The following is a 7765-nucleotide window of genomic DNA, read 5'->3' on the forward strand; positions in this document are numbered from 1 at the left end:
GGGAAGCAGTGAAGGAGCCCCAAAAGCTTTGGGGTGCATCATTGGAGGGCCAGACCCCACCAGCCTGAGGTGCTCCAGCCCAGCGGGACCCTCAGCAGCCCCAACCAGAGACCCTTCATACTTTGGAAAAAAGCTTAGTGGAGAGGATTTCTCCTCTCTGTCATTAACCTGACATAATGTCTTTCCTGCTGGCAGCTTTCAGGCTCAGCAGGTTTGTTATAAAATTCATTATCAGATATTGCAATCACAGTCACCTTTATTGGGCTCTGCATTTACAATAATTAGGCCAATAAACACTGATTTATAAAAATGACAAACAGGAACTCCCAGTAAGCAAGAAAAATGTGCTTTCTTTAGCAAGCAGGTTCTCACAGGACAAAAAAAATGTAAAAAAAGTAGAAACCAATCACCTTAGCTGACAGGAAAGTTAAACAGGTTCTCCTGGGAATTTCCACTTGCCAGCCAAGACCTCACCAGGGCCAGGCAGCCTGGCATGGGGCAGGGGCTGCAGCCCCCTCCTGCCACAGCTCCAAAACAGCCAGGGAGCAGGGGAGATGCTGGGGGTGCAAGGGGAAGAGAAGATTGTGTCAGGTGGCACAGAGAGGGAAAAGCAAGGAGGAGGCGGGAGGAACCAGGAGGGAGAGCAGGAACAAAGCAAAGGAGGAGAGAAAAATCCAACAGAAGGGAAGCACCTTGGCAAGGAGGGAGGGAAGGAGAAAAAAATATCCTTGCCAGGTATAGCAAGGGGAGAGCAGAGCGATAGGAGAGAAAGAGAGCGAGATGGAACTTCAAGGCTTAATGTTAGGAAAAAAATAAGAGCCTCAGCAGGAGGGAAGGAGAGAGGAGAGAAAGAGGTGTCACCTGAGAGGAGGCAATGCAGATGCTTTCTGCGTGCCCAGACTGCTCCAGAGGCACATGGGGCTGGGCTTAGCTCACTGCAGGTGGGCTTTGGGGGGCACAGCCCAGCTGCGAGAGTGAGCTGAGCCCCCCTGCAGCAGCCCCTCGTGGGTACGTCACAGGGAAGGCTGTACCCACACACAGCAGACGTGTGCCATCGCGGTCCCAAGGCAAAGACTCACTGAGTCAAGGAAAGAGCTGAGCCACAGTCAGCCCAGCTGCGGGGGAAGGAGTCAGCAAGCTTATAGGGCACAGAACAGAGCCAGCCACAGCACCACTGGCCCAGCATCACACAGCGTGTGAGCCAGCCCTCCCACAACCCCCAGGATGAGCATCAGGAAACCCCCCTCCAGGAGTCAGAGCACTGGGACCCAAGCATCTCCCAAGAGGGCAATAGCTGAGTCACCTGGGTTTCAGCAGGGCTCCGAGTCATGGTGGGACATCAGCTCCTGGGACAACCCACAGCAGCTCCCAGTACCACCAGACAGCCCTGGAGCACCAGGAACCCTCCAGCTTTCCACCAGCCAGGCAAGAGCCTCAGGACATGGCTGTCTCCAAAAGCTGCTCACACACAGTGTCCAGGCAGGAGGAAGCCCCACAGCACGGCAGGAGCTGTGCCCATGGCCCCCCGCAGCCAGCCCACTCTCACAGGCACGCAAGTGGTGCGTGCCACACTACATCATCACCAATATGCTTATCGTCTCCCCTCCACACCCCCTTCACAGCCCATCTGCGATCACACATGGCTGAGGCAGAGAAGAAGCCGCAGAGGAGGAGGAGGAAGAGATCCCCTACCACCATCACAGCACAGGCACACAGCCCAGCCTGGTGCAGGTACCATATCCCCCACAGGGGTGGGGCTGGTTAATGCACACAGGGCTGCCATGACCCCCATTTCTCACCTTTTTCATCTCCATTTGTCCCAGTTTTGTCTTGCTGATCCTCAGCTCTCAGCACCCCGTGCTCCTGGAGCAGCTCAGAGCCCTGCAGCCCTCCTCCACCAGCCAAGAGCCAGCAGCAGCACAGCCAAAAGCCCCCACCCCATCCCCTATATACCCTCCTGGGCAGGGGCAGCTGAGCAGCGTTGGCTCCAACCACCTTTGCTCATGGGGAGCACCTGGTGCTCCAGGTGGAAGCACAGCTGACTGGAGTGACCCCCAACCTGGGCACCCCCAGGGCCCCCCCAGCTGCCAGTGAGCATAGAGCCTGCCCACAGCAGCACCAGCTGATGAGCCCCAAAATCCATAGAGTTGCAGAGCCTTCTACTGCTTCCTTCTCTTTGAGGCAGAGATGGGCAATCATACTGACTATGGTTTATTTTATTGATTTTATTGATTTTTAAAATAGCTGCTTTTTTTCCAAAAGGACCCTGGAGCCGTGAGCAGCTTGTCTGTACGTATGAGAGCTGAGAAAGAGACAGCAAGGGAAGTGGGTAAGGCTGCATGGAGACATCACAGAGAAAGGACCAGGCAAATCGCCATCTCCTGAGCCTCAGGATCTCCTCAAAAACCTCAGCACAGCTGGGAGACAAGGGCATTCATCCTCCCATCGCTGGGATGCTGTGGCCATATGTGGTCTCAGAGGACGCGGGAAAATGATATTTGCAGTGTCACAGGGCAATTAATTGCAAAGGCCGTCAACGGGAGATCTAATGACAATCAAAGAAAAATGAACTGTGTTGAAATTCTTCAGTTTAATGGATTCCTTCTTGATTAGTAGCATTCAGGAATAATCTCAACTCTGTCTTTACTTGCTTTAGTAAATAAACAACATTAATACATATATCAGGTGACAGAGTAAAATAACGCAGGAGCCTGTGATACTGAACTGATTAAGAAATGTTCAATATGTTAATATTAAGTATTTTAGGTTTACTAAGCAGTGATCATACACTGGTTTTTCTCTTCACACACTCCCAGCACGATGCAGCCATTTTTACCAAAAATTTTCTTCTCCCTGCAGCTTTCCCACTGTCAAGTTCAGGACCAAGGTGAGATATGGACCCTGCAGTCCCTCAAAGTGGAACCTGGTGCCTCTCCCCATGCCAATGGGCTTATCGCTGCTGCTGCAGAAACCCAGAGCATCCATCTGTCCTGCAACGGATCCACAACATCTGCTCTTTCTCGAGAAACCAGGCTGGCCTCGTCCATCTCCTTCCCCTGCAGCTCAGACACGGGCATCACAAAATTACCGACTTCTGACTAAGCAGGCTGGCAATTAACTGCTGCCCGCGGAGCGCCTGCATCACCTCCAGCATCCGTCTGCTGCCATGAAGATGAAACCCAGTAACAGTCCCTGTACGGCGGCTTTGGGCAATGGGCACCCGGGGGGCAATTACTGCAGGGCAGAGGGAGACACTGACCCCTTCGTCACCAATTTATCCTTTTCTTGGTTTCCTTTCTTGCACATCTGAGAGGAGCTGTAGACTATTCCTTCAGATCTTAACAACCCTTAAACTATTTTTAATAAAATGCTTTTTGGTGTGACACCAATACACACATAGCTTTCAATTACATTTTAGCACTCCCAGTAGGAAGTAGCTCTTTATAGGGAGAAGTGACTTATGATAGTGCAGGATTATGGGTTTGGTCTTTGCATTACAGAAATTCGAAGCCTGGTGAAAATAAAAACTGCTCAGCACATATTCTGTAGGTGAGCTAAGCCTTGTGCGTGGGGAAGCATTTCTGAAGGAGTTAAGTGTTTGAAATAAAACCATGTAGTCATCTAGTAGAACAGAGACATGAAATTGTTATTTATCAAGATGAAACCGGCATTTGGATAAAATTCTCCGGTGCTGTTAATAACTTCTGTTGACGAGGGAGTCACAACAGCAGCAATGAGGTAGACATCCCCCTGAGCTCGGAGGAGCGGGATTTTTCATGGCTATGAGCAAGGAGAAGTGTGTGTCTTTGGTAATAACTTTCTGAGCGGCTCCATCAGAACAGCCACCACAAATTTATCTTTTTCTGTTCTCTCCAAAAGCTTTGTCAGTTCTGAATAATCTACTGTGGCTACAGGCTGCCAGAGTGCCACATGGCCACGTGCATCTCCAACACAAGGTCCAACTCCCTGAGCACTTTTATCATAATGATGAAGTTTCTTAACTTAAAGCAAGGATGACTCTGGAGTTCCCTACAACAATGTGAACTTAAGATAAACACTGAATGATGAATAGGCCAATTACTGAAACCTCCCTTCAGCTGAGGCCATATGTGGCTAGTTGATAAGAGGAGGTATGCGTCCTCTCATCTGGCAAATGTTACAGAAAATGGGATGGTTTGAAGCAGAGATGGTTCTGTGTAATCAGGCACTGGCTAATGAGCAATTTCCTTTTGCATGTGATTTTTCCCTTTCTTTGTTTGCTGTCTGGGATGGTGGAAGTGGGGAGGGAGCTGGCACCCTGACCAACATGCATGCAAGTGCTTCACCCTGATATAAATCACTGCCCTTTGCCCCCACAGCAGGTGCCAGTCCAAGACAGAAAAGCAGCAGGAGATGGTGAAGGGCTGCATGAAGGTCCTACACATGTCTTCTGAAGGTGAGGAGCCCCTTCCTGAGAGACCCACCCAAACCAGGAGAACAGCTGTTCTGTAAATCTACCAGCAGCCTGTGCAAACCTTCTTGTGTACAACAGCAAAGAGGGACAGACACCTTGGACCACAGCTGCAGGACCAGGACATGGATGTCTCGGACCATGACTGCAGGACCAGGGTGTGGACATCTCAGACTATGGCTGCAGGACGAGGGGATGGACACTGTGGACCGTGGATGCAGCACCCCAGACAAGCTGTAAGTTAGCACTCTGGATGTATTTTGGGGCTGGAGCACCTAAAAGAGCAAAGCAAGAGGCATTTCCCCGGAGAGATCCCCCCAGCAGCACCCAAGGAGAAGAGGCAAAGGCTGGCAGGGGCAGACACAGCGAGGTCCCCCCAGGTGCTGTGGCTCTGTGTCACTCCCCCAGCTCCACCCGGGAGCCAGTGCCACCACTGTCACCACACCACCCTACAGCGAAAACCGCGAGGCACCGTGTCCGACGGTAAATGATATGATTTACTTACTACCTATGGAATTGCCCAATTAATTCACTATCCACATTAATATTATGGCTCATTTTTAACTTTACTGTCTCCATCATTCCAATTTAGTGCTGCTCAGAGATGCTGCCGCTGACCTTAATGGGTTTTTCATTATAACAAAGAGCACCATATTAATCACAATGGGTTTTTGGCCGGTGGTTGCTGCCCGAGCCCCACTGCTTTGGGCAGCTGCTTTTTAGTGGTTTGGGGACCTATTTTATTTCTGCCAGGCTTCTCACCCCCGCTCACACTGTGTACGAACCTTCGTGCTGTCCAGGAGGAATTTCTTGGTATAACGTTTCCAGGCACAGAGATTTTATGCGGCAGTCAAGCTGTGCTGCAGATATGATAGATTTTTCTGGGCAAATTGGAGGAAGAAGTAGAAAACCGAAAGGATGCACCAGTCATAGCCAATGAGCCTCTTATTGTCCTGTATAAAAATCAAATGCCTTTTAATAATTTCAAATGTTCTTCTGGGTATCAATTAGTCACACATTAATATCAGTATTGCTTCTCTTCCTCAGTTCACATCAGATTAAATTCTCCCCTGTCATATACACTCGCCCTCATTAGCTTCAAGGAAAATTAGTGATTGTTCTCTCTTCATTGGCACTGATGGGAGATTTCCATCGGAACTGCTTTTTATACAGAGAACCTGATTGTCATCTTAAAGAGATTGAGGGCTTTTTCACCCAAAATTGTCTTTTCATGGAAAATCCTTTTTTTTTTTTTTTTTCTCTCTCTGAAACCCTGAATTCTGAGCCAGAGCATTGAGGAATGGGGGGAAAAGAAAACCCATTCCTGCCCAGTGTCATCCTGTGGTTTCTGTCCCTCTCTGCATCCCAAATATCCGTCTCCCTGTGGGGATCCAGTGGCTGTCGCACAGCCCACAGCTGCTGAGGGGAAGGACAATTCGGATTGCACAGGGTTTTGCTGCCGTCAAACCCCTTGGTTCAAGGCTGAATATTTATAATTCTCTCTATGGAGAGCTGCAGTGTGGAGGGGTCTCATCCTGCTCCCTGCCCTGCCCTGGGGCACACAGAGCTGACCTGGCTCCATGTGCATGCATATATACATGCACGTGTGTGTGTGTGTGCGCATCCACGTGTATGCATACATTGTACGTGCTCACTCCCATCACCTCCCATCCCTCCGGGCCGGCACTGCCCAATTTTGCAGGCTGCAGCAAAACAAGATCTCCAGCTCAGCGGCAGGAGCCCCCCGCCCCCCCCCGCCGAAAAAAAACGCTCCATCCCCGACACTCGCCAAGCACTGGAAGGGACCGATGATATTTATTGAGTTTTATTAACTCCCAGCCTTGGGAGGTTCTCACTTCTTCCAGCTAATTCAGACGCCCAACTCCTGCCTGAGTTACAGTGATTGCCATTAAAAAGCTTGACATTTACCTTACAACAGTAATAAAATAATAATGCCTAATTTGGTTTACGAGTGGTATTTGCAGTGTTTCCTGTGCCTTGAGTGGGAGATATTGTGAAGATCGCTGCAATGCTGATCAATTATGTCTGCTTAACGGCACTGCTGTAATTCTTTCCTGTAATCATAACCGTCTTTCAGTGGAGCTGCTCCAAAGTTTTCCTTTGAAACTCTAATTTTGACAGGAAAAGAAAATGTTTTCAGATACTTCAGTTTCTAGGGAATAACAAAAGCTGCAGAGGTGAAACTTTCTGGTGAAAAGTGAAGAAAGACAAACCTGGTGTCTGCACAGATTTGCTGCAATTAGATTTCCAAAATCTTTCAGATGTTTTCAAAGGCTGCCACTGATTGCTTTCCATTAAAAAGTGATTTTTCTCCTCCAAATAACCTGCTGTCTTTCACCCGTCAGTATGATGCCCTTCTGTTATTGGCCCCTGAAATATTAAAAACCCCCAGTGTGTTTTACATCGCCGAGTGATTGCTGCCGAGTGAAGGGCCGGGGAGCTGCCGCTGGGCTGCGAGGTGAGGAGCTCCTGCTCCCTGGGGCCAGGGACCCCAGACCCCTTTGCAGGGAGCCCGTACACACCAGGGGACACCCCCACCCCTTGCACACACACATACACAATGCCTTCCCCAAGCTGTTCAGCAACTCCGCTTCCATCCCACGTGGATTTACCCCCAGGTTGCAGGCAGCGATGCCCCGACATGCAAAGCCAGCGCTGGACCTGCTAAAAACAATTTCTTTCTCCATTTCTCACCCTGAGCAAAACTCGATGTGGATTTTTCTTTTTTTCAGTGCAATTTCAATTAGTACATGATGCACTCTGGGTTTTTATGAGAGTAAACAGCTTGGAAAAACAGTACATGCCAGCTCCTCTACTCCAGGGAACCTCATCCTGTTCAGACTAGAAACTTCACGCTGGATTTCTGAAAGCCTTCCTTAAGATGGGTTTATTTCCATGAAGAAACGGTACAATTTCAGCAAATGGAAATTTTTGAACATATCAAAAAAAATTAGTCAGGAAATTCCTGGCTAGGCCAACTTTGGGGCAAGGCTCTGCACAAAGCGGCTGCGGGAGGCTCTTCATGGGGAGAGCTTGGGCTTCACACCGCATCGCTGAGGGCTGGCAGCGAGTGCATGCACGTGTGCACCCGCGCATATGTGTGTGCACACCCACCCATGCAAACCTGCATGCACGCCTATGCACACACACCCATGCAAATGTGCATGCACACACACGCGCATACACAAATGTGCATGCACACATATGCCCATGCACACCCACACCCATGCACATGCGCACACGTGTATGCACACCCATGCCCATGCCCACACTTACCCCCCCGGCCATGCCCAC

The sequence above is a fragment of the Cariama cristata genome, unplaced genomic scaffold, assembly GCF_000690535.1.
Source record: "Cariama cristata isolate BGI_N322 unplaced genomic scaffold, ASM69053v1 scaffold8513, whole genome shotgun sequence".
NCBI lineage: Eukaryota > Metazoa > Chordata > Aves > Cariamiformes > Cariamidae > Cariama > Cariama cristata.